General features: G+C 37.4%; 1 protein-coding gene across 20 annotated transcripts in view; it reads left to right on the plus strand.

Moving 5' to 3' along the window:
- Positions 1–4,704: 4,704 nt before the first annotated feature.
- The window catches only part of P2RY10 (P2Y receptor family member 10), a 40,511-nt gene continuing 21,015 nt past the window's right edge, over positions 4,705–24,200 (plus strand). For 12 of the 20 annotated variants that reach the window (XM_063660084.1, XM_054472702.1, XM_054472698.1 and 9 more), the window contains exon 1: positions 4,736–4,947. The gene's annotated coding sequence lies outside the window, so the exon portion shown is untranslated. Of the gene's footprint in view, positions 4,948–24,200 lie in introns of all 20 variants that reach the window. The other 8 variants (XM_054472683.1, XM_054472684.1, XM_054472685.1 and 5 more) reach the window with 3 other exon arrangements.

Genomic DNA, 24,200 nt, shown 5'->3' on the forward strand with positions numbered 1-24,200 from the left:
AAAGAAAGAAATATTCAAAATGAAGGACAATCCGCTAAATCAGTTACATTTGGCTTTGGAGTGTGTGTGTGTGTTTTTTTTTGTGTGTGTGTGTGTGTGTGTGTTTTGTTTGTTTGTTTTACAGATTTACGCCTACAACTGGTTTGACTACTTGGAAGGAATTTATATGTGCTCGTTTAATTGTTTTTATTTGGTGTTTGAGGAATGACTTTTTATTTCCATTAACATAATCAAATATTTGATAGTATGTATATACACACACTCAAATGATGACTTCTGCAATTATCCCTGAGTTCGAACCTACTGCTGTTATCTTTTAACCTAACTAACTGAAAGTAAGTCTCTGCAGATCTCTGAGATAGATAATTCACATGTCAAAAATTGAGGAAAAACTCAGCAGATTATGTGAAATTATTTTAAAAGTAGTGTAACCATGAAACAGGGCAGGCTGCAACTTCACCCATTTCCTATGAGATGTGGTTTCCCTATGATGCATAGGGCTGGGTCATGGCAGATTCTCAGTAAAGACTTAGGTAATTGACAAATAATGGAAGGAAATTGACACAGCTTGTTCAAGAATCTAAGTTACCTCAAAGAAGGTGAATGGAGGTCATTTCCAGAGGCCATTTGGGGGTTATTGTTCTGCAGAAATTCATGAGTTGGCCTACATCCTCTCCTCTAGACAAGTGGCCCTGTGGGCCTAACTATTCCAATTACTGTTTGTTCAGTACATTGTACTTTCCGGCAGTATTAGGTATACTTTTGAAATGGCCATGTGTACTGAGACACATCATAACAGATCTATAATGTGTTACTTCATCTGTTTCCTGGATCAACCTTTCCTTTTGAACGTACATGTTATAAGCTCTTCTAATGAATATACTTTTAATTTTATCTCTCCCCAAAAGAGTTGATGGAAAAACTTAAGCTCTAGCACAAATAAGGTGCTCCAGCACAAATAAAATGACCCTGTCAGATACATCAAATTTGAGCAGCAAATGCCCACAACTGGGAATTTAGTTTAATTTTCTTGTTGTTAATAACCAGAGCACTTACTCACACAACCTCATAAGTTACCCAAAGAGATCGTGGTTTTCCACCTTTTCCCAGTTAATTTGAAAAGTTAATATTTACTGAAGGCTCTTCATATCTGATAGTAGGTTAATGCTAGCTGAGCCTAAGGAATTATCCCATGGTCCTCATATGTGACAAGTTGCCAGTCTTTATGAATACAGTCAGAAAAGTGGAAGCCTCTCAAGCTACAAGTTCTGTTATTTCTTTTATCAAGAAATTTCTATCTGTCTCCTCTGATTTATTCTCAATCTCTCCACTATAATTTAGTACCCTGTTTCCTCTTGCATGGACTATTCTAGTGGTTTTTCTAATCTATCTTCCATATCGTCTCCTTGTCAATCATTCTGTATATCCTTGTTTCCGTAATTATTTTTTCCCTAAAACACCGCTACTTTCAAGTTGTCATCTGCTCAAAAACCCAAAGACTAATAGATATTTATTACCTTTTGGGTAAAGTCCAAACTTGGTCTGGCATTCTAGATCCTCCTTCACAATCAGGCCCCAAACCAAAACCTGTTACTCATTGTTATCTTTTGTGGAACTCCTACAGTGAGAATATTTGAATCTTTGTTTCCCTCAAACATCATTAATATTCTTAATAACTTGAAGTCATTTGTGTTGTTTCATTTCTTCTTTCACCCATGCTGCTTTGGTAAATATTAATTTATTTTTAATATGTTAAAATCCTGTCACTGATCTGAATGCTGTCAATATAAAGACCAATACATTAATGTTAATTAAGTAAATCAAGGAACAAAGGTTGCTGGGTAAATGAATTCATCTCACCAAATGTTCTGAGAACAAGTGAGAAAAAGTATATTGCCACTTAATTTCAAATGAAATAATGACATTTAGTTAAGACCTAGAATGTGTAATCAGCCATCATCCTAGGAGCAATGTGAAGGCCTTGAGTTGAAATCCTACTGTTTTCTTTAGTTCTCCTTCTGTTTCTGCATAAACACATTACCTTTGAGACTGAGTTTAACTTTAAAGCCTTTTGTCTTTTTTTTAAATTTTATTATTATTATACTTTAAGTTTTAGGGTACATGTGCCTTTTTTCTTATCTGCAGTGTCAATAGCTCTCAAGCTCTTACAATGAAGGAGCTACCTTAGCAACATGTCTAGCGATGGAGTCAGTGAAAGGAGATGAGTACAATACTTGTTTCAATTTTTCTATTTTTTTCTCTATTTTAAATTTCCATTAGCAGATCACCATTTGATTGGGTTTTGCTGATGGAAGAGAAGGTCTGGGTTTCCTGGACACAGTGGAGTAGAATATACTCTCTCGATCCCTATGACTGAAATTTATGTCCTTTCCTATATAATCACGTTAGCTGATACAGTGATGGAAAGCTTTCCACATGGAGTAGTTTTAGGCCACACAGAATAAAGCCACTTTTTTTTGCAGTGCTCTACCACATTTACCTCAGAGGTTTGGATTTTAAAAATTCTTGTGTAGTTGAGGTGGGCTCAGAGAGCCCTCTGTCGTGTTTCATGGGGCCTTGATCTCCAGGATGGCATTTGGCAATAGAGAGCCCACGAATATTTTCTATGGAGATTAGATGGGAGGATATTTAGCTCTTATCTAGAGACTAACGTGAGTGACAATGGAAAAGTTTCCACAGGGATAAGCCTCATAAGTTGCCCATGAGGACAAAACTTTTATGGTCTAGTAGCATTTCCTCAGGTATTGCACCTCCTAGAACTCATGGGACCTGAATCACCCAACCTTATTACCCAGAAATCAACTGGTCCCAATATCAGAAAGCCAAGTAGGGCACAGATAAACAGAAAGTTACTTTATCTTTCTACCTTTCACTTCTTTACTATCCCCCTCTTTTTGTCATTATTATAATTACTATTATTAGTATTGTTTGTAAATCCATTTCTTTCTTCCACTCTTCTCATTTCCTTTATGTTTGTCAAGTATGTATTTTTTCAAAGTTTATGCACTCTTCTCTATCAGCACAGAGTCCCCTAACATATTCTTCAACAAAGTGTCACTAGTGTCACTGATAATTTATACCCTCTTGAACACAACAGCCAGGAAGCCCTAACCTCAGAGATGTGTCAGTTCAACTTCATTTTGTGCCAAAATGCCAAAGCCCAAGCCTCATATAGGTGATGGGTGAGTTCAGTGACTCTCCACTCACCCCTTTCCTCTTACACATAAATAAATTCCAGTGGGAAGAAAATAATTTCATAGGATCTTAATGTCATTATGAATACCACTTTTAGTTCAGCAAAGGAGAAAACATGAAAAGAGAGTGGATTACTCAACAACTTGGTTGATGTGAGCTTTAGAAGTATTTTTTTCGTTTTTTGAGAAAATAAATATATGTAAAACAGATATTCAAACACGGAGAAAATTTTCTCTCAGCATGGACTAGAAAACATAAAACTCTAATATTTCTAATGGGAGAAGTGAGAAATTGGTTTCTGAAACACTAAAGTTGCTTTGAAGCAACTGATACCTCCTTCTATTTATAGCTTACCAAAGCCCAGTATACTTTGGTGAATGAGATTAGGGAGCAAAGTTGTACAGTTTAAGAGGGTATCCTAAAAAAAACAAACAACAACAAAAAACCTCATTTCTCATAGTTTTCTGAAGAAAATTAAATAAGCACCCAGCATGAAAGCAAAGTCCAGCTCATAAGTTGATTTTGGACAGTGCTGACTCAGTAACACTCTTCTCTGAGATCTCTTTTCCTTGCCTGCTTTGCTCCTTTATGAGAGTTTTGTTACCACTGACCTCCTTCTGACTCCCTCCACTTCATGTTAGCTTTGGACTGGCCAAGTAGCTTTGATTCTCCTGGAAAGCTGATTCAACTCACTGTCCAGTCCAGCACCTGACCTTCATTAGGCAGTCATTTTTGTCTTGAGACCATGCTGAGGAACTTCCCCGCACTGATCTGAGCTTTATTTACACTTTGGAAAGCACCTAAAGACTTAGCCCTGGGAGATGATCTTCTTAAAGTTCAACACTGCAAGAAAACCTGTAAACTGCTCTTTCATTTTTTAGTGAAGTGTCTTTCCATTTCCCAGCTGCTGATTCATAGCGACACAGCATTGTTTGCTCTTCAGCTTGTATTTTCTCTCAGCATGACCCCAGAGGCTAGTAGCCCAGCTCCTAACCAGTACCACAAAGAAAGAAGGGAATGGAATTTTCCTAAACCAAAATAAAAGGATGTTTTTGGCAGTATGGTCAATTTTCACAGTATTGATTGTACCCATCCATGAACATGAGATGTGTTTCCATTTGTTTGTGCCATCTATAATTTCTTTCAGCAGTGTTTTTTTTTTTTTTTTTTTTTTTTCCCTAGAGGTCTTTCACCTCCTTTGTTAGGTATAGTCTTAAGTATTTTATTTTTTTTTTGCAGCTATTTTAAAAGAGATTGAGTTCTTGATTTGATTCTCATTAGCTTGTTGTTGGTTTATAGAAGAGCTATTGATTTGTGTACATAAATTTTGTATCTGGAAACTCTGCTGAATTTTTTTTTTTTTTTTTTTTTTTTTTTTTTGAGACGGAGACTCACTCTGTTGCCCAGGCTGGAGTGCAGTGGCGCGATCTTGTCTCACTGCAAGCTCCGCCTCCGGGGTTCACGCCATTCTCCTGCCTTAGCCTCCTGAGTAGCTGGGGCTACAGGTGCCTGCCACTACGCCCGGCTAATTTTTTGGTATTTTTAGTAGAGACGCGGTTTCACGGTGTTAGCCAGTATGGTCTTGATCTCCTGACCTGGTGATCCACCCGTCTCAGCCTCCCAAAGTGCTGGGATTACAGGCATGAGCGACGGCGCCCGGCCTCTGCTGAATTTTTTTTTTTTTTTAATCAGTTCTAGGAGCTTTCCGGAGGAGTCTTTAGGGTTTTCTAGGTAAGTGATCATGACATCAGCAAACAGCAACAGTTTGACTTCCTCTTTACCGATTTGGATGCCCTTTATTTCTTTCTCTTGTCTGATTGCTCTGGCTAGGACTTCCAGTATTATGTTGAAGAGGAGTGGTGAGGGTAGGCATACTTGTCTTGTTCCAGTTCTCAGAGGGAATGCTTTCAACTTTTCCCCTTTCAGTATTATGTTGGCTGTAGGTTTGTCATAGATGGCTTTTACTACATTGAGGTATGTCCCTTGTATGCCATTTTTTCTGAGAGTTTTAATCAAAAAGGAATACTGGATTTTGTTGAATGCTTTCTCTGCATCTATTGAGATGATCATGTAATTTTTGTTTTTAATTCTGTTTATTTGCTGTATCACATTTATTGACTTGTGTATGTTAAACTGTCTCTGCAACCCTGGTATCCCACATGATCATGCAGAATTATCATTTTGATAAGTTGTTGGATTTGGTTAGTTAGTATTTTGTTAAGGATTATTTTAGCATCTATGTTCATCAGGAATATTGGTCTGTAGTTTTCTTGTTTGGTTAGGTCCTTTCTTGGTTTGATATTAGGGTGACACTGGCTTCATAGAATGATTTAGGTCAAACTACCACCATTCCATCATTCTTCATAGAGTTAGAAAAAAAAAGATTCTAAAATGCATATGGAACCAAAAAAATATCCTGCATACCCAAAGCAAGACTAAGCAAAAAGAACAAATTTGAAGGCATCACATTACCTATTTCAAACTATACTCTAAGGCCATAGTTCACCAAAACAGCGTGATACTGGTATAAAAAAAAAAGGAACATAGATCAATGGATCAAAATAGAGAATCCAGAAATAAACCCACAAACTTATAGCCAACTGATCTTTGACAAAGCAAAAAAAAAAATAGAGTGAAGAAAGGACACCCTTTTATCAAATGGTGCTGCGATAATTGGCTTGCCACATGTAGGAGAGTGAAACTAAATCCTCATATCTCATCTTATACAAAAATCAATTCACGATGGATTAAGGACTTAAATCTAAGACTTAAAACTATAAAAATTTTAGAAGATAACATTGGGAAAACCCTTGTAGACATTGGCTCAGGCAAGGAATTCATGGCCAAGGACCCAAAAGCAAATGCAATAAAAACAAAGATAAATAGCTTGGACTTAATTAAACTAAAGAGCTTTTGCATGGCAAAGGGAGCAGTCAGCAGAGTAAACAGACAACACATAGAGTGGGAGAAAATCTTCACAATCTGTACATATGATAAAGGACTAATATCCAGAATTTGCAATGAACCCAAACAAATCAGCCAGAAAATTACAAACAATCCCATCAAAAAGTGGGATAAGGACATGAACAGACAATTCTCAAAAGAAAGTATACAAATGCCCAACAAACGAAAAAATGCTGAACATCACTAATGATCAGGGAAATGCAAATCAACACCACAACATGATACCGAATTACTCCTGAAAGAATAGCCATAATCAAAAAATCAAAAAATAATAGATGTTGGTGCGGATGTGGTGAACAGGGAACACTTCTACACTGCTGTTGGGAGTGTAAACTAGTACAACTACTATGCAAGACAGTGTGAAGATTCTTTAAAGAATGAAAAATAGAAGCACAATTTGATCCAGTAATCCCACTATTGGGTATCTACCCAGAGGAAAATAAGTTATTATACAAAAAAGACACTTGCACACTCATGTTTATAGCAGCACAATCTGCAATTGCAAAAATGTGGAACCAAACCAAATGCCTATCAATCAATGAGTGGAGATATATGATACATATATGTGATATGGAATACTACTCAGCCATAAAAGGAATGAATCAATGGCATTCACAGCGACCTGGATGAGATTGGAAACTATTATTCTAAGTGAAGTAACTCAAGAATAGAAAATCAAACATTGTTCTCTCTCATAAGTGCGAGCTAAGCTATGAGAATGCAAAGGCATAAACATGACCATAATGTTCTTCGGGGACTCTGGGGGAAAGGGTGGGAAGAGGATGATGGGTAAGACTACAAATAGATTGCGGTGTATACTGCTCAGGAGATGGGTGCACCAAAATCTCACAAATTACCACTAAAGTACTTACTCATCTAACAAAACACAACCTGTACCCCATAACCTGTGGAAATAAAAAAAATGAAAATTGGAAGAAAAAAATAGAAAAAAGCAACAAGCTACTTGAACTTCATGCAACAACTTGTACAAATCTCAAAGACTTATGCTATGTGAAAGAGGCCACTATCCAAATGTTTCCTTCTGTATGATTTTATCTTATTACATTCTTGAAAAGACAAAACTATATATAGTGTTGGAGAACAGATCAGTGGTTGCTATAAGAATGTGACTATAAACACATACCATGTGAAAGTTTTGGGGAGTGGCAGAACTGTTCTGTGCCCTGATTGTGGTGGTAGCTACATTAATCGATATATGTTAAGTTCAAAAACTGGTGATTATTTCACAATGCATAGGTATATCAAATTATCCAAGTAATACAACTTAAACATATATAATTTTTAATTGCAAATTATACTTTAATAAGCTGGAAAATTTTTAAAAAATAGATGCAATGACTCAAGAGCACTATTTTTTTCTTAAGGCCAGTCTCCGTGGCCTGGTAGAGTTGATCTGGGTCTCCATAGAAATAATAGGGATTTTATTTGTGATGGGAAGATCTAGAGAATGTAGGAGAAATTATTGTCCCATTCAATCCAGACTTTAAACCCCATGAGCTACCTACTTGAGGCTACCACATGCATCATCCCCAAAGCCTACCAGAAATCATGTATATTAGTTCATTTTCATGCTCCTGATAAAGACATAACCGAGACTGGGCAATTTACAAAAGAAAGAGGTTTTTTTTTTGCATTAATTATCATTTATGAAAGATAATTAAAACAGAAAATTCTTAGATGTTCATATTAAGCCAAGTTATAACAGGAATGTATTTTTTCTTCATCAGTTTGTGTTTTATTTCTTCATTAATGTACTAAGCAAATAAGGAACAAACTTACAGCTTGAAAGTCTGTGATATTGTGTTTAAAGCCTGAGCAGTTTTGAAATTATTAGAGAATAACATCTACAGTATTAACATAAAATAAAACATGCTTACGTAAGCACAAGATTAGCATAATTCTATTTTAAATAGGGATACAAATAGGCCAATTTACGTTTTGAGTGTGAACTTTCTCTTGGTTGCAGTTATATGTACAAATATGTTCAGATTCAAGGACTTCATTTATGTAGAATGTTTTAGCTGGTGTTTAAAAATGCTAGAAATAATTCTTTTACTTGACATATTTATTTGTCCAGGGAATATTTTCAAAACTGTGCTGCTTTTTGCAATATAAAACTGTGGAATCTTTTGGAAGAGACGCTATTGATTTTCTGTGCTTTTGTGGAGAATTCTAAAACTCAAGAACATTTGCCAAACTACCCTCAAAGGCATAGCTGATCAGCAGACAACTCTATAAGGCAAGTCAATAATGAGATTAAGTAGTTGGATTGATAGTAAAGTTCTGTAGCTGATAATAAAAAGGATCACAGAAAGCCTTTGGAGGACTTACATATATAAATGGAACTATCACATTTCTTGGTGGCTTAGTGTGAGGAGTCAATATTCATGGTACCTCTGCATGTTATATAAACACTTAAAAATCTTTAGGACTTTAGAAGTCCTAAAGAAAGAGGTTTATTGAACTTACAATTCCACATGACTGGGGAGGCTTCACAGTTATGGTGGAAGGCCAGGAGCAGCAACTCATATCTTACATAGATGGCAGCAGGCAAAAAGAGAGCATGTGTAGGGAACCTCCTCTTTATAAAACCATCACATCTTCTGAGACTTATTCACTATCATGAGAATAGCATGAGAAAGATTTGCCCCCATGATAAAATCACCTCCCACTTGGTCCCTTCCACAGCACATGGGAATTGTGGGAGTTACTATCGAGATGAGGTTTGGATGGGGACACAGCCAAACCGTATCATTCCACCCTTGGCCCCTCCAAAATCTCATGTCCTCACATTTTGAAACCAATCATGCCTTCCCAACAGTTCCCCAAAGTCTTAACTCATTTCAGCATTCACTCAAATGTCCAAAGTCCAAGTCTCATCCACAACAAGGAAAATCCCTTCTGCCTATGAGCCTGTAAAATCAAAAGCAAGTTAGTTACCTCCTAGAAAAAAATGGGGTATAGGCATTTAGTTAATACAGTCATTCCAAATGTGAAAAACTGGCCAAAACAAATGGGCTACAGGCCCCATGCAAGTTTGAAGTCCAGTGGGCAGTCAAATCTTAAAGATCCAAAATGATCTCCTTTGACTCCATGTCTCACATCCAGGTCACACTGATGCAAGAGGTGGGCTCCCACATCCTTGGGGAGCTCCACCCCTATGGCTTTGCAGAGTACAACCTTCCTCCTGGATGCCTTTATGGGCTAGTATTGAGTGTCTGCAGCTTTTGCAGATGCACAGTGCAAGCTGTCAGTGGATCTATGATTCTGGGGTCTGGAGGATGGTTGCCCTCTTCTCACAGCTCCACTAGGTGGTGACCCAGTAGGGACTCTGTGTGGGGGCTCTGGCCCCACATTTCCCTTTAGCACTGCCCTAGCAGAGGTTCTCCACCCACCCCTGCAGCAAACTTTTGCCTGGGCATCCAGGTGTTTCCATACATCTTCTGAAATCTAGGCAGAGGTTTCCAAACTTCAATTCTTGACTTCTGTGCATCTGCAGGCTCAACACCATGTGGAAGCTGCCAAAGCTTGGAGCTTACACCCTCTGAATCCACAGCCTGAGCTCCATGTTTTCCCCTTTCAGCCATGGCTGGAGTGACTGGGATGCAGGGCACCAAGTCCCTAGTCTGCACACAGCATGAAGACCCTGGGCCCAGCCCATGAAACCACTTTTTCCTCCTAGGCCTCCAGGCCTGTGATGGGAGGGTCTGCTGTGAAGACCTCTGACACACCCTGGAGATATTTTTCCCCATTGTCTTGGGGATTAATATTCAGCTCCTCATTACTTAAGCAAATTTCTTCAGCTGGTTTGAATTTCCCCTCAGAAAACGAATTTTGTTTTCTATAGTATTGCCAGGCTGCAAATTTTCCAAACTTTTATTTTCTACTTTCCTTATAAAACTGAATACCTTTCACAGCACCCTATTCATCTTTTGAATGCTTTGCTGCTTAGTAATTTCTTCTGCCAGATACCCTAAATCATCTCTCTCAAGTTCGAAATTCCACAAATCTCTAGGGAGGTGCAAAATGCCACCAGTCTCTTTGCTAAAACATAACAAGGGTCACCTTTGCTCCAGTTCCCAGCAAGCTCCTCATCTCCATCTGAGACCACCTCAGCCTGGACTTTATTGTCCATATCACTATCAGCATTTTAAGCAAAGCCATTCAACAAGTCTCTAGGAAGTTCCAATCATTTCCACATTTCCCTGTCTTCTTCTGAGCCCTCCAAATTGTTACAACCCCTGCCTGTCACCCAGTTCCAAAGTTGTTTCCACATTATTGGGTACCTACAGCAGCACCCCACTCTACTGGTATCAATTTACTGCAGTAGTCTGTTTCATGCTGGTGATAAAGACACACCTGAGACTGGGCAATTTACAAAAGAAAGAGGTGTATTAGACTTACAGTTCCACGTGGTTGGGGAGGCTTCATAATCATGGTGGAAGGCAAGGAGCAGCAAGTCATGTCTTACATGGATGGTGGCAGACACAGAGAGAGCATGTGCAGGGGAACTCCTCTTTATAAAACCATCAGAGCTCATAAGACTTATTCACTATCACGAGAAAAGCATGAAAAAGGCTCGCCCCCATGATTCAATCACCTCCCACTAGGTCCCTCCCATGACATGTGGAAATTGTGGGAGTTACTAAAAAGATGAGATTTGGGTTGGGGACACAGCCAAACCATATCATTACATGAGGGTATAACGTCTGCTATGGGAAATAGGAAATCCTAAGCCAAACTCCATGGAGTATTTTTCATGGCCTGTTTTCCTTCTCTAAGGCTTATATAACCCTAAAATCTTATGACTTCTTTCCCTGTGAGTCTTCTGTACAAATAGTTCTCTTTTCTCACCCAGTTAAACAACAATAGTTATTGTGCATAGCAATTAATTTATACACATTTTGGTTGTGCACGTGTATGTGAAAGGGTTTTTTTCCTATTATTTTTAAAAGCAGATCAACCTAGGCTTCTTTTTTAAATAATTTCAACTTTTATTTTAGATTATAGGAGTGCATGCATAGGTTTGTTACATGAGTAAATTCTATTGGAGCACAAATGATCCAATTTCCCAGGTAGTATCATAGTACCCAATAGTTGTTCAACCTTTGCCTTCCTCATTTTCTCTCTCCTCCAGTAGTACTCATGTCTTTCATGAAGTTCACTATGTGATCTTGGACAAGTTACAACTTCCTAGGTATGTTTCTTCATCAGTAAAATAAAATAAATAAAAGAAAAATGAGGCCATTTCTAATTACATATAATTAGATAGATCCTCAGTTCAAATACATTAATAAGTGTAAAGGGCTTCAAATAGTTGCTAGTGATTTATCAATAGTTTTATTGAATTAGAGTTTCATTAATTTACATACTGCTATAATTTAAGGTGACAGTAGGTGTATGAGAATAGTTTTACAGCAATGAAAATCTATCTTGTTGAATATCTGCTCATTCCTGTATTCATAAATACTTGAGTGAAAATTTTATAAAAGTGAAATTGTTGGATCAATGGGTATATGCATTTAAAATGTTTCTAGGCTGGGCGCGGTGGCTCACGCCTGTAATCCCAGCACTTTGGGAGGCCGAGGTGGGTGGATCACGAGGTCAGGAGATCGAGACCATCTTGGCTAACACAGTGAAACCCCATCTCTATTAAAAATAATAAAATATTAGCCTGGCGTGGTGGCAGGCACCTGTAGTCCCAGCTACTGGGGAGGCTGAGGCAGGAGAATGGCGTGAACCTGGGAGGCGGAGCTTACAGTATGCAAAGATTGCGCCACTGCACTCCAGCCTGGGTGACAGAGTGAGACTCTGTCTCAAAAAATAAATTAAAAAAAATAATAAAATAAAATAAAATGTTTCTAGAACTTGCCAAATTGTCCTTCAAAACATTGTCTGAGAATAGCTGATTCCTCATATTCTTATCGACATTGGATGTTCAAGATATAATCTTATGTGATCTGATATTTTGCCTATTTTAAAATTTTTCATTAAATTCACCAATTTTTCTTGGAGTGAAAATAAAATTTTGTAGAAGACTTTGGAAGACAGCAAGCCAGGATGATCCTTTATTAAAAACATGACTAGATAAACTTTCATTCTGGAATCTAGACCACGTATATTTGAAATGTTTGCTTTGGGATATATTGAGTATTTAAGCATTAGAAAACTTGCCTTGCTCTTGAATAACATCTTGGTACCGTGACAAAACTCATACATACAACTAATTTGAAGTGGTAGCATACTTGTGCTCTTAGAGACTTTTAAGGATTCTGAATAAATTTGAAATTCTCCACATTTTGTTCATCAAAACTTATTTCAAATTAGAGTGATTAGATAAACAATTTAATTTTTGAAAAATAGTGAAGCTGCCAGACTCCAGGGTAACTTCTTGAATTAGTAAGCAGTTTCCCCCCACCATGAGAATCTAAGTTACTCTGCAGCTGCAAGAGATCTGATCAAGGAAAAGGACCAAGGATGACCTCAGCAAATCATTACTGGCTTCCTGTTTCTGTATACTCTAAAATATAATTAGGCTGAAATGCAAAGAGCAAGGGAAAACACTTGGAATAAAGCTGGATCCAGGTTTACAAGCCAGATGATTTTTTGGCAGGTTAATCACTTAGTAATTGAATTGTTTATTCTTGTTTATCTTTTGGTTGCTAAGATGACTTTATGATATCAACTGTTTTGGAATCTATACACTCTTCTTTAACCAAGAAAGAAAAAGAACAATTTTATGTGACTTAATGTAAGTATGGTTTTTAACGGCTGATAATTATCTAATATTTTTATTGAAGATCAATGAAGCATCTAGCGATACTGACTTCAGTATCATGTTTTGCTCTCTTTCAAAGCCATTTGTTTCACATGTGTTTTTGCACTTGATTCTTGCAGAAGTCTTCTGAGGCAAGAGTTATTATCTTCATTTTATAGCAGAGCTGGAACTGGAAGCCCGCTTATTTATCTATTGTGCTTTTCCCTAGACAGATAGAGGGAAGTTCTGGTGAATAGAGGCATTGCAATTGCTTTATAAATGTAGAAAACAAACAAGACGGTTTGACTGCAAAAGGAAAATATAATAGAATTTAAAAACACTTTAGGGGCTCAAAACATTTACCTTTTGATTTGAATTCATACCAAAAGTGTTCTCTAAATTTGGAGTCATTGAAAAAATATACATCAGTATTTTACTTTACCTTTACAAGTAAAATACCCTTACTACAGGCAAAGATTCCCAGACATTTTATATTTGCATCTTCATCCCTAATAATGAAATAAAAATAGAAGATTCCCTGTGCCATACATATAATGATCCTAACTTGATAGCTACTAGATTAAATACATTCAATAAAATTACTGAGCACCTGTCATATATATGACAAGAACTTGCCATCTAGTTGGGGGAAGGGGCACAACAGATAAGACAAGTATATATAGAACTAAAATGCCAAACAGAATATAAATGCCTAAATGTTCTGGAGATTCAGAAAATGGAAAGGTCCTATCCAAAAAGGTAAATAAAAGGGAATAGAAAGAATATTGTGTAAAAGAGGGAGTTTGGACAGAGTCTCGACAAAACGATGGGCAGAATTTCAACTGACAGACGAGACGACAAGAGGGCTTCAGGAAGATAACTCATACCAAAGCTTGGAGATAAAGTCTAATGTGTTTCTGAAATAGTGATAATCCAGTTTGCTTGAGATACAATGTACCACTAGTAATATGTACAGAAGGGAGGATAGAAAAGTATGAAACCATATGGCTTTGAAATCCAAGTAAAAGAGTTTAACAAAGAACTGGTGCACAGTGGTGAATTATTGAAGGTTTCTGAGCAGGGAAAATGACAAGATTAAGCTGAAGTTGAAGTAAATGAAGCTCATAGCTCTGGGTAGGGCATATATATGGCAGTGTGAACAATTGGGAGACTATTTCAGTAGCCGAGCTAAAGAATGAAAATTATATGAAATGTGAATTTCAGTGTGCATAAATAAAGTTTTATTGGAACATAGCCACATGCATATGTTTAGATACTGTCTATGGCTATGTTGGTGCTACAGTGACAGAGCAGAGGAGTTGTGACAGACTGTGTGATCTAGAAAGCTGAAAGTATTTGCTATCTGGCCCTTTTTGAAGTGCCTAATTTATTTATTTTGGGGTTATTTCTTCTCTATCTTTTTTATATTTAACTTTCGAGTACACGGTACATGCACAGGTTTGTTATGCAGGTAAACTTGTGTCATTTTTTTTTACAGATTATTTTGTCACTCAGGTATTAAGCCCAGTAACCATTAGTTATTTTTCCTGATCCTCTCCCTCCTCCCATCCTTCGCCCTCCAGTAGGCCTCAGTGTGTGTTGTTTCTTTCTATGTGTCCATGCATTCTCATCATTTAGCTCCACTTATATGTGAGAAAATGCAGTATTTAGTTTTCTGTCTCTGCATTAATTTGCTAAGGATAACAGCCTTCAGCTCCACCCATGTTCCTGCAAAGGACATGATCTTGTTCTTTTTTATGGCTGCGTAGTATTCCATGCTGCATATGTACCACATTTTCTTTATCCAGTCTTTCATTGATGGGTATTTAGGTTGAGCCGATATCTTTGCTATTGTGAATAGTGCTGCAATGAACACACGTGTGCATGTGTCTTTATAACAGAATGCTTTATATTCCTTTGGATATATACCCAGTGATGAGATTGCTAGGTTGAATGGTATTTCTGCTTTCAGGTCTTTGAGGAATCACACTGTCTTCTACAATAGTTGAACTACTTTAGACTCCCACCAACAGTGTATAAGCAGTCCTTTTCTCCACAACTTCATCTGCATCTTTTATTTTTGAATTTTTAATAACAACCAACTTGACTGGCCTGAGATGGTATCTCATTGTGGTTTTGATTTTATTTCTCTAATGATCAGTGATGCTGAGCTCATCTTTGTGGTCTTATCTTCCTTTGATCTTGGAGGATGCTGACCTTCAGATTTTTTTTTCTTCTTCTATCTTATCTGGTGACATTGAGTGTTTGGTTGTGGTATAAGGTGGATTCAGCCAACTGGCTTCATTTCTAGAAGATGTTAGGTGGCCAAAAGCCAACACTGAGCTCCTGATTCCTGAACTGCATACTCTTAACTTCGGGGGACTTGTGTTGGGCCCTGACTTTGTTCTCTGGCTCCTTAAAGTCAGGAATCCAGCAAGCTGCCAGAGCTGTGGTGCTGCTGGAATGCTGGTCACTACACTCTAATGGGTGTAGTGACACCATTTCACTCTAATGGGTGTAGTGACAAAACATTTCTAGTACAGTGATGGCAGGATCCCTCCTCATTCTCAAATGCCAGCAGCAGTAGTAGTGGCAACTGTGGCAGAGTGCTAGCTAGTGCCGGTGAGTGCCAGGATGCCTGCCTCCCTTCTGGTGTTCAACACAGTGGCAGAGGCAATGCAGCTGGAGGGAGAGAGTGGATGGAAGAAGGGGCTGCAGGAGGGGGTTGGGGGATTGCCCTGCCGGGTGACTGTGTGCAGGTGACTGGGTGCTGGAGGTGGTGTTTTCTCTGAGGTGGGGTACTGGCAGGCACAAGTCTGGGTGCCTTCTCTGTGCCTCACAAGCAGCAGTATTCGCTTGGGGGAGGTGGGGGAGGATCTGCTGTTCTCTGCCCCCTGTTAGTGCAAGAGTGAGGCACTGATTGGGGCAGGGCTGGTAGGCTCTGTGCCCACCAAGGCTCCTCTAGCATTGGCAGTCAGAGGGGTGAGTGGGGAAGGACTGCACTCCTATGAGCTGGCGGGGCAAGGAAAGCAAAACAGGCCCCAACAGACGCGCACCAGCAAAGCGATGTGGGGAGTTGCCAGTGGTTCCCGGGAAGGCTGCAGTAAACAGAGAGAGCACTTGGGCTGGTGCTTGGCCTTAGGGACTCTCCGCCTTTCAGTCATGGTCTGCCATCACAGAAGCTATGGTGTGGCTTCCAGGGCACCCCAGGCTGCCCTGCAAGAAAGTGTGGGTAGGCTGGAGGCCAGAGAAAGGTCAGATGACCAATGGGTGCTCAGGTCGGACTGGCCCCACCTGACTGGCAAGACTGCCCTTCAGAGTTCAGGATGACAGTTCTCATAGGGCTAAACTCTCCTATGGGAGCAACTTGAGCTTAGGGGGATGGTCATCCTTGGCTGTGCTCAGCTACAGACGCTCCCACACCAAATCTTCTGTGCTGCTGCACATTCAGCTGGCTTGCTGCTCCACCACTTCTCTAAGCAACTCTCCTTGCCAACTAGATTGTCCATGGTGAGGGGTTCCAAAAGCTTGTGGCGAGAGCAGGTTGCTCCTTTCCAGTTCAACTCATTGGTTCTCTTGGAGCCCTGCGGGGGCAGCGATGAGTCCAGATGTAATGTTGTCCTGCCTAGAGTTCCCAACTTTCTCCCCCTTCAACCCAGCTTCTGTATCTTCCCTCTGTCCACTCTCAGTGCCTTCTCTCTGAAGATCTGTTAGCAACACGCCAGTCGTCTGGGTCCCTTCATAGGAGCTGTTCCATGTGGTTGTGTCTGGTTGGCCACCTTGCCCTCCCCTCCCATTCATCTGTTGATGGACATTTAGGTTGATTCTATATATTGCTATTGTGAATAGTGCTGCAATGAACATGGGAGTGCACATATCTCTTTGATATACTTGTTTCCTTTCTTTTGGATATATACCCAGCAGTGGGATTGTTGGATAATGTGATAATTCTGTTTTTAGTTTTTGAAGAACCTCCGTGCTGTTTTCCATTGTGGCTGTACTAATTTACATTCCCACCAACAGGGTATGAACAATCCTCTTTCTCCACGTCCTGGCCAGCATTTATTATTTGCCTGTCTTTTGGATAAAAGTAATTTTAAGTGTAATGAGATGATAGTGTAGTTTTGATTTGCATTTCTCTGACAATTAGTGATGTTGAACATTTTCTCATACACCTGTTTGCCATGTGTATGTTTTCTTTAGAGAAATGTCTACTCAGGTCTTTTGCGCATTTTAAAAATCTGATTATTTGTGTTTTTTTTCTCCTATTGAGTTGTTTGAGCTTCTTATATATTTTTATTGTTAGATGGATAGTTGGAAAATACTTTCTCTGATTCTCTGTGTTGTCTCTTCACTTGGTTGATTGTTTCCATTGCTGAGCAGAAGCTTTTTACCTTGATATTATCCCATTTGTGCATGTTTGCTTTGGTTGCCTGTGTTTTTTAGGTTTTACTCAAGAAATCTTTGCTCTGACCATTGTCCTGGAAAGTTTCCTTGAGAGTTTTCCCACTGTTTTCTTCTAGTAGTCTTATAGTTTCCGGTCTTAGATTTATGTTTGTAGTATATTTTGATTTTATTTTTGTATATGGCAAGAGATAGGGGTCTAGCGTCATTCTTCTGCATATGGATATCCAGTTTTCCTAGTAACATTCATTGAAGAGACTATTCTTTCCCCAGTGTATATTGCTGGCACCTTTGTCAAAATTGGGTTAACTGTAAATGCATGGATTTATTTCTGGGTTCTCTATTTTGTTTTATTGTTCTGTGTTTCTTTATTATACCACTGCCATGCTATTTTGATTATTATAGCTTTGTAATACATTGTGAAAACAAGGAGTGTAATGCTGTTAACTTTGTTCTTTGGGCCTAGAATTTTTTATTTTAACTCTTTGGGGTCTTTGGGGGTTTCATATGAATTTTAGGATTTTTTTTTCTATTTCTGTGAAGAATGTCATTGGTGTTTTCATAGGGATTACACTGAATCTTTAGATTGCTTTGGATAGTATGGAATACGTCTCTTTTTTACTTTGTGTAGCTCTTGCTTTTTTCTTTTTTTTAAATTATACTTTAAGTTCTGGGATACATGTGTAGAATGTACAGGTTTGTTCCATAGGTATACATGTGCCATGGTGGTTTGCTGCACCCATTAACCTGTCAATTACATTAGGTATTTCTCCTAATGCTAGCCTTCTCTTAGCCCCCCACCCCCTTACAGGCCCCGGTGTGTGATGCTCCCCTCCCTGTGTCCGTGTGTTCTCATTGTTCAACCCCCACTTATGAGTGAGAATATGTGATGTTTGGTTTTCTGTTCCTATTTTAGTTTGCTGAGAATGATGGTTTCCTGCTTCATCTATGTCCCTGCAAAGGACATGAACTCATCCTTTTTTATAGTTGCATAGTATTCCATGGTGTATATGTGCCACATTTTCTTTATCTCGTCTATCATTGATGGGCATTTGGGTTAAGTCTTTGCTATTGTGAATAGTGCTGCAATAAACATACGTGTGCATGTATCTTTATTGTAGAATGATTTATAATCCTTTGGGTATATACTCAGTAATGGGATTGCTGGTTCAAATGGTATTTCTGGTTCTAGATCCTTGAGGAATCTCCACACAAATTAGTTCCACAATGGTTGAAGTAATTTGCACTCCCACCAACAGTGTAAAAGCATTCCTATTTCTCCACATCCTCTCCAACATGTATTGTTTCCTGACTTTTTAATGATCACCATTCTAACTGGCATGAGAAGGTATCTCATTGTGGTTTTCATTTTCATTTCTCTAATGACCAGTGATGATGAGCTTTTTTTCATATGTTTGTTGGCCAAATAAATGTCTTCTTTTGAGAAGTATCTGTTCATATCTTTCACCCAAATTTTGGTGGGGTTGTTTTTTTCTTGTAAATTTGTTTAAGTTCCCTGTAGATTATGGTTATTACCACTTTGTCAGATGGATAGATTGCAAAAATTTTCTCCCATTCTGTAGGTTGCTTGTTCACTCTGAAGAGAGTTTCTTTTGCTGTGCAGAAGCTCTTTAATTTAATTAGATCCCATTTGTCAGTTTTGGCTTTTGTTGTCATTGCTTTTGGTGTTTTAGTCATGAAGTTTTTGCCCATGCCTATGTCCTGAAAAGTATTGCCTAGGTTTTCTTCTAGGGGCATTATGGTTTTAGGTTTTACATTGAGGTCTTTAATCCATCTTGAGTTAATTTTTGTATAAGGTATAAGGAAGGGTCCAGTTTCAGTTTTCTGCATATGACTAGCCAGTTTTCCCAACATCATTTATTAAATAGGGAATCCTGTCTCCATGGTTTGTTTTTGTCAGGTTTGTTGAAGATCAGATGATTGTAGATGTGTGGCATTACTTCTGAGGCCTCTGTTCTATTCCATTGGTCTATATATCTGTTTTGGCATCAGTAACTGCTGTTTTGGTTACTGTAGCTTTGTAGTATAGTTTGAAGTCAGGTAGTATGATGCCTCTAGCTTTGTTCTTTTTGCTTAGAATTGTCCTGGCTAAATGGGCTCTTTTTTGGTTCCTTAGGAAATTTAAAGTTGTTTTTTCTAATTCTGAGATGAAAGTCAATGGTAGCTTGATGGGAATGTCATTGAATCTATAAATTAGTTTGGGCGGTATGGCCATTTTCATGATATTGATTTTTCCTATCCATGAATATGTAATGTTTTTCCATTTGTTTGTGTCCTCTCATTTCTTTGAGCAGTGGTTTGTAGTTCTCCTTGAAGAGGTCTTTCACATCCCTTGTAAGTTGCATTCCTAGGTATTTTATTCTTTTTGCAGCAATTGTGAGTGGGAGTTTACTCATGATTTGGCTATTTGTCTATTATTGGTGTATGGGAATGCTTGTTGTATTTGCACATTAATTTTGTATCCTGAAAGTTTGCTGAAGTTGCTTAGCAGCTTAAGGAGATTTTGGCTGAGATGATGGAGTTTTCTAAATACACAATCATGTCATCTGCAAACAGACAATTTGACATCCTCTCTTCCTATTTGGATAACCTTTATTTATTTCTCTTGCATGACTACCCTGGCCAGAACTTCCAATACTATGTTGAACAGGAGTGGTGAGAGAGGGCATCCTTGTCTTGTGCCGGTTTTCAAGAAAAATGCTTCCAGTTTTTGCCCATTTAGTATGATATTTGCTGTGGGTTTGTCATAAATAGCTCTTATTATTTTTAGATGTGTTCCATCAATAACTAATTTATTGAGAGTTTTTAGCATGAAGGGGTGTTGAATTTTATCGAAGACTTTTTCTGCATCTATTGAGATAATCATGTGGTTTTTGTCATTGGTTCTGTTTATGTGATGGATTACGTTTATTGATTTGGGTATGTTGAAACAGCCTTGCATCCCAGGGATGAAGGCTACTTGATCATGGTGGATAAGCTTTTCGATGTGCTGCTGGAATTGGTTTGCCAGTATTTTATTGAGGTTTTTTGCATCAATGTTCAACAGGGATATTGGCCTGAAATTTTTTTTGTTGTAACAACAACAACAAAATACAGTGTCTCTGCCAGATTTTGGTATCAGAATGATGCTCATCTCATAAAATGAACAGTTTTCTGTTGAGATTAGTAGTGATAGTAACAAATGTGATGTATTGGTGATACTGTATGGTAAACCTTGTCAACATTTGCATAACTCAGTGAACCAATATTCTCCAAAAGACCAAAGCATGTTGTTATCAATAATGCACACTTAAGGGATCATTCAACGTACAATATAGACAAATGAATTATATTGAAATAGAGTAGAAAATGTTCATCAGTATGTTTTCAGAATCCACATTGCTATTTTCCTGTAAAAAGCTACTACTTATCTAATTTTGGTGTGGTATGAAAGAAAAATTTGTACGTTTTTCTGAAAAAGGCTATTAAAACACTCCTCCCTTTTTTTTTATCCACTTACCCATGTGAGGCCAGATTATTCCCAACATTACAACTAAAACAACGTATTACAACAGAATGAATGCAAAACAAGATATGAGAATCCAACTATTTTCTGTTCAGCCAGAGATTAAAGAAGTTAGCAAAAATGTAAAACAATGTCACTCTTCTTTTATTTTAGTAAATTTGTTATATTTTATAAAATAAGTTATTTTTATTAACGTGTAACAAATTTATTATTTTAATAAATATATGAAGTTTTTTTTAAAATTGACATCAATGCCTAATATGGTAAATATCAATAGATATAACCCACATAAACAAAAGCTCTCTGAGATCCTAAATAATTTTTAAGAGTGTAAATTGCTCTGAGACCAAAAAGTTTACTTATTTGAGGAATGCTGATTTGGACAATCTTTCATTGCTTGTCAGTGCCTAAAATTGCAGACAGTTAGAATCTAATCTTCTGTGTTTGTAGTGCCCTCTTCCTAAATACTTTTCTCTGTTTTAGTATGAAGAGCTTACTCTGGTCACTTTATTTTGTAAGAACAGGAACTCAGAGGGTCTGGAAGCATACCATATCCTTGAGAAGAATGCTGAACAAAAAGGCTAGTAAAGGAAGATAGGGTGCAAATATAGTCTTCATCTATTCCACTGTTTTCCCAATGATCAATCCTGGTGACACATATGAAAGTTAATAAGTCTCATAGCACAATGCCTGAAGTGTGAAACTGAGACAAGAGATCCCATTCTTTGCCTCATTCCTTGGCCTCTTGCTCATTGTTTATGGCTTTGACTAAATGGGCATCAAAGAGATCACCTAGAATTTATTGAAATCTCATTTTTCTGGTTAATACACAGTATATTGACCCAAATGGCCAGTTATTTGGCTGAATAAAATCTTATGAAAATTTTCTGAAACACAATTCATTAAAAATTTATATTATGTGAATTATTTTCCTTGTCAAGACTATAGATTCTTCACAGGGGCCCTCAAGAACTGGCCAAGTGGTAAACTTGTCTCCAAAACAAGCCTCTGGGTTCAGAAAAAAGAACCTCTCTTCCAGCTACAAAGTATGTTTTTCTCACTGAAAGAAGATATACTTCATCATATGACTCAAAAAAAGTCTTAATGGAAAATATGCAAAAAATGAACCCCTTGAAAGATTTATTTATTCCTATTCATGAAAATTCATTTCCTCTTTCATTTTACTGATTACAGTTTTAAGAGCTCTTTGAGAAAAATATTTTTTTGGAAACTACCCTCTATCTTCATTCTTACAGTCATTGTCCCAATCCAGGCTCTAATTACCTCAAATGTAATGGTCTATTCTCTAAAAGAGATCTTCACCTCCTGTTTTGCCCCCTCCTGCAATCCATTCTATATACTATTATCTCCATGATCATTCAAAGAATAATAGAAAGGAAGCAGGCTGTTGAGCAAGGCACATATGAGTTTGAATCTTGCCTCTCCCACTTCCTTGTTTACAATCTTTGAGAAGTTAATTAATTTCTCTGTGCTTGAATTCATTAATGCAGAAAATGGGAGATAATATTAGTCCCTACTCCATAAGATTGTTTGATTCATTAAATTAGATGATGTGGGCGAATTGCCTAGAATGGTGACAGGACATGGAAAGTACTCAGTAACTAATAATTTTATTTTCCCTCCTCTGACTCTGTTTATATTCTTTCAATTACTTCTTGTATTCCATGGCTTCTATACTCTAAGACATTTATGTAGAACTCCATCCTCCAAGCTTCTTTCCCTCTGTTTCCAGCATGCCTTATGGGTCAGACAAAATCTGGTCCTCACTCTCACACAAACAGTACATGTTTATCCTACATGTTTATTCTCCATTCATGTCCTCGGCAATATTCTTTCTCTCTCCTGGAATCTCTTGCATTCTCTACTCTCTTTAAATTTTCTAAACTGCAGACACTCAAATGTTTCTCCACAGATTTTGTTATTTGCATATCCTCTATAGTTTTGTGGGGTTTTTGTGTAGTTTTTTGTGAATAATCACAGGATTTAAAATTTAGTTATCTACTTTAGCCTCCTCTTAAGAAATATTATCTAAGAAATCATATATTTGTATGGCTAATTTTATTATATTTTAAAGATTTAAAATAAATGTATAGCTTTAAATTTTTAAGCTTTTCTTTGTACCACCTAAAATACAAAAACCTTGGTATGTCTCCATTAGGACATTTTATTCTCTGGGAAACACTGCTTAAAGCAAAACTTGCCCATTAAAAAAGGACCAGAAAACCTTCTCCAACAGGTTTAGCCCATGGTTAATTTATCTTCTTAATTTCCATACAATTTAACAGTCAAGTACATACTATGCTACATTTTCTAACTATTTTATGAATAATTAACTTGTCACATAAACTGTAGACTCTTGGAGGATAGGAAACATATTTTTTGTTTCCCAAACCCAGCCTTCCTCCACAGCTTTGGAGAGATTTCTCATTGTTGTAGTTCATTAAGTATTTGTTAAATGATTAGTTTTCAAAAATGCATAGGAATGCTCTGCAGATATATAATCAGACATGGAAAACTCTTGAAGGTATTTTACCTAAAGCAATTTAGTTTCACTAGTTCTAATTTAAAAATAATTGAGGTTCACAGTTCACTCTGTCCTTTATTTTTCACTTTTGGATTCCACTAATGTTCCAGAAAGGACTGAAAGTTGTTTCAAAGGAAGAATGTTATAAGAAGATAATATAAGTTAAAGTGGATAAAAAATAATAATGACAAAATTGGCGAAGACATAAAAATTGAGATATGATAAAAATGAATCCCACAAAGCACACCATAAAAAACCTCCACACTTGCTACCAGTAGATTCTATGTTGGTTCATGATTTTTAATCAGACTTTATAAAAAGAGACACATGACCAGTTACAAAGTCAGTATTTATAAAAACAAAATTTAACCATTTGCTTAGGAAAAAACCTAGCTTCTCCTCATACTAAATCATATAGAGCTCCAGGGTTACCTAGGAAACACAATATATGGTAATGAATAACATTCTCAACAATAGCTATCACTCCTCATTTATTGATACTGTTAGAGAGAATTAAAAGCCTCTGAAGCACCAAATCATAAACTTTCCCCAGCCTATGGAAGACATAATTCATCATTTAAAGTAAACTTTGATGACATACATAAGAATAAGGAAAGAATTTAGAACTATTGGTAAAATAGTACAACCGCACTACTTTTAAGAATCTTATAATTAGGGTACTTATTACTTGGTTTTAGTTTATAATGATTTGTAGACCATAAGTCGTACCTAGTAACAAAAAGACTTTCTTCTAAAAGTTAATTGGA

The sequence above is a fragment of the Pongo pygmaeus genome, chromosome X (assembly GCF_028885625.2).
Source record: "Pongo pygmaeus isolate AG05252 chromosome X, NHGRI_mPonPyg2-v2.0_pri, whole genome shotgun sequence".
NCBI lineage: Eukaryota > Metazoa > Chordata > Mammalia > Primates > Hominidae > Pongo > Pongo pygmaeus.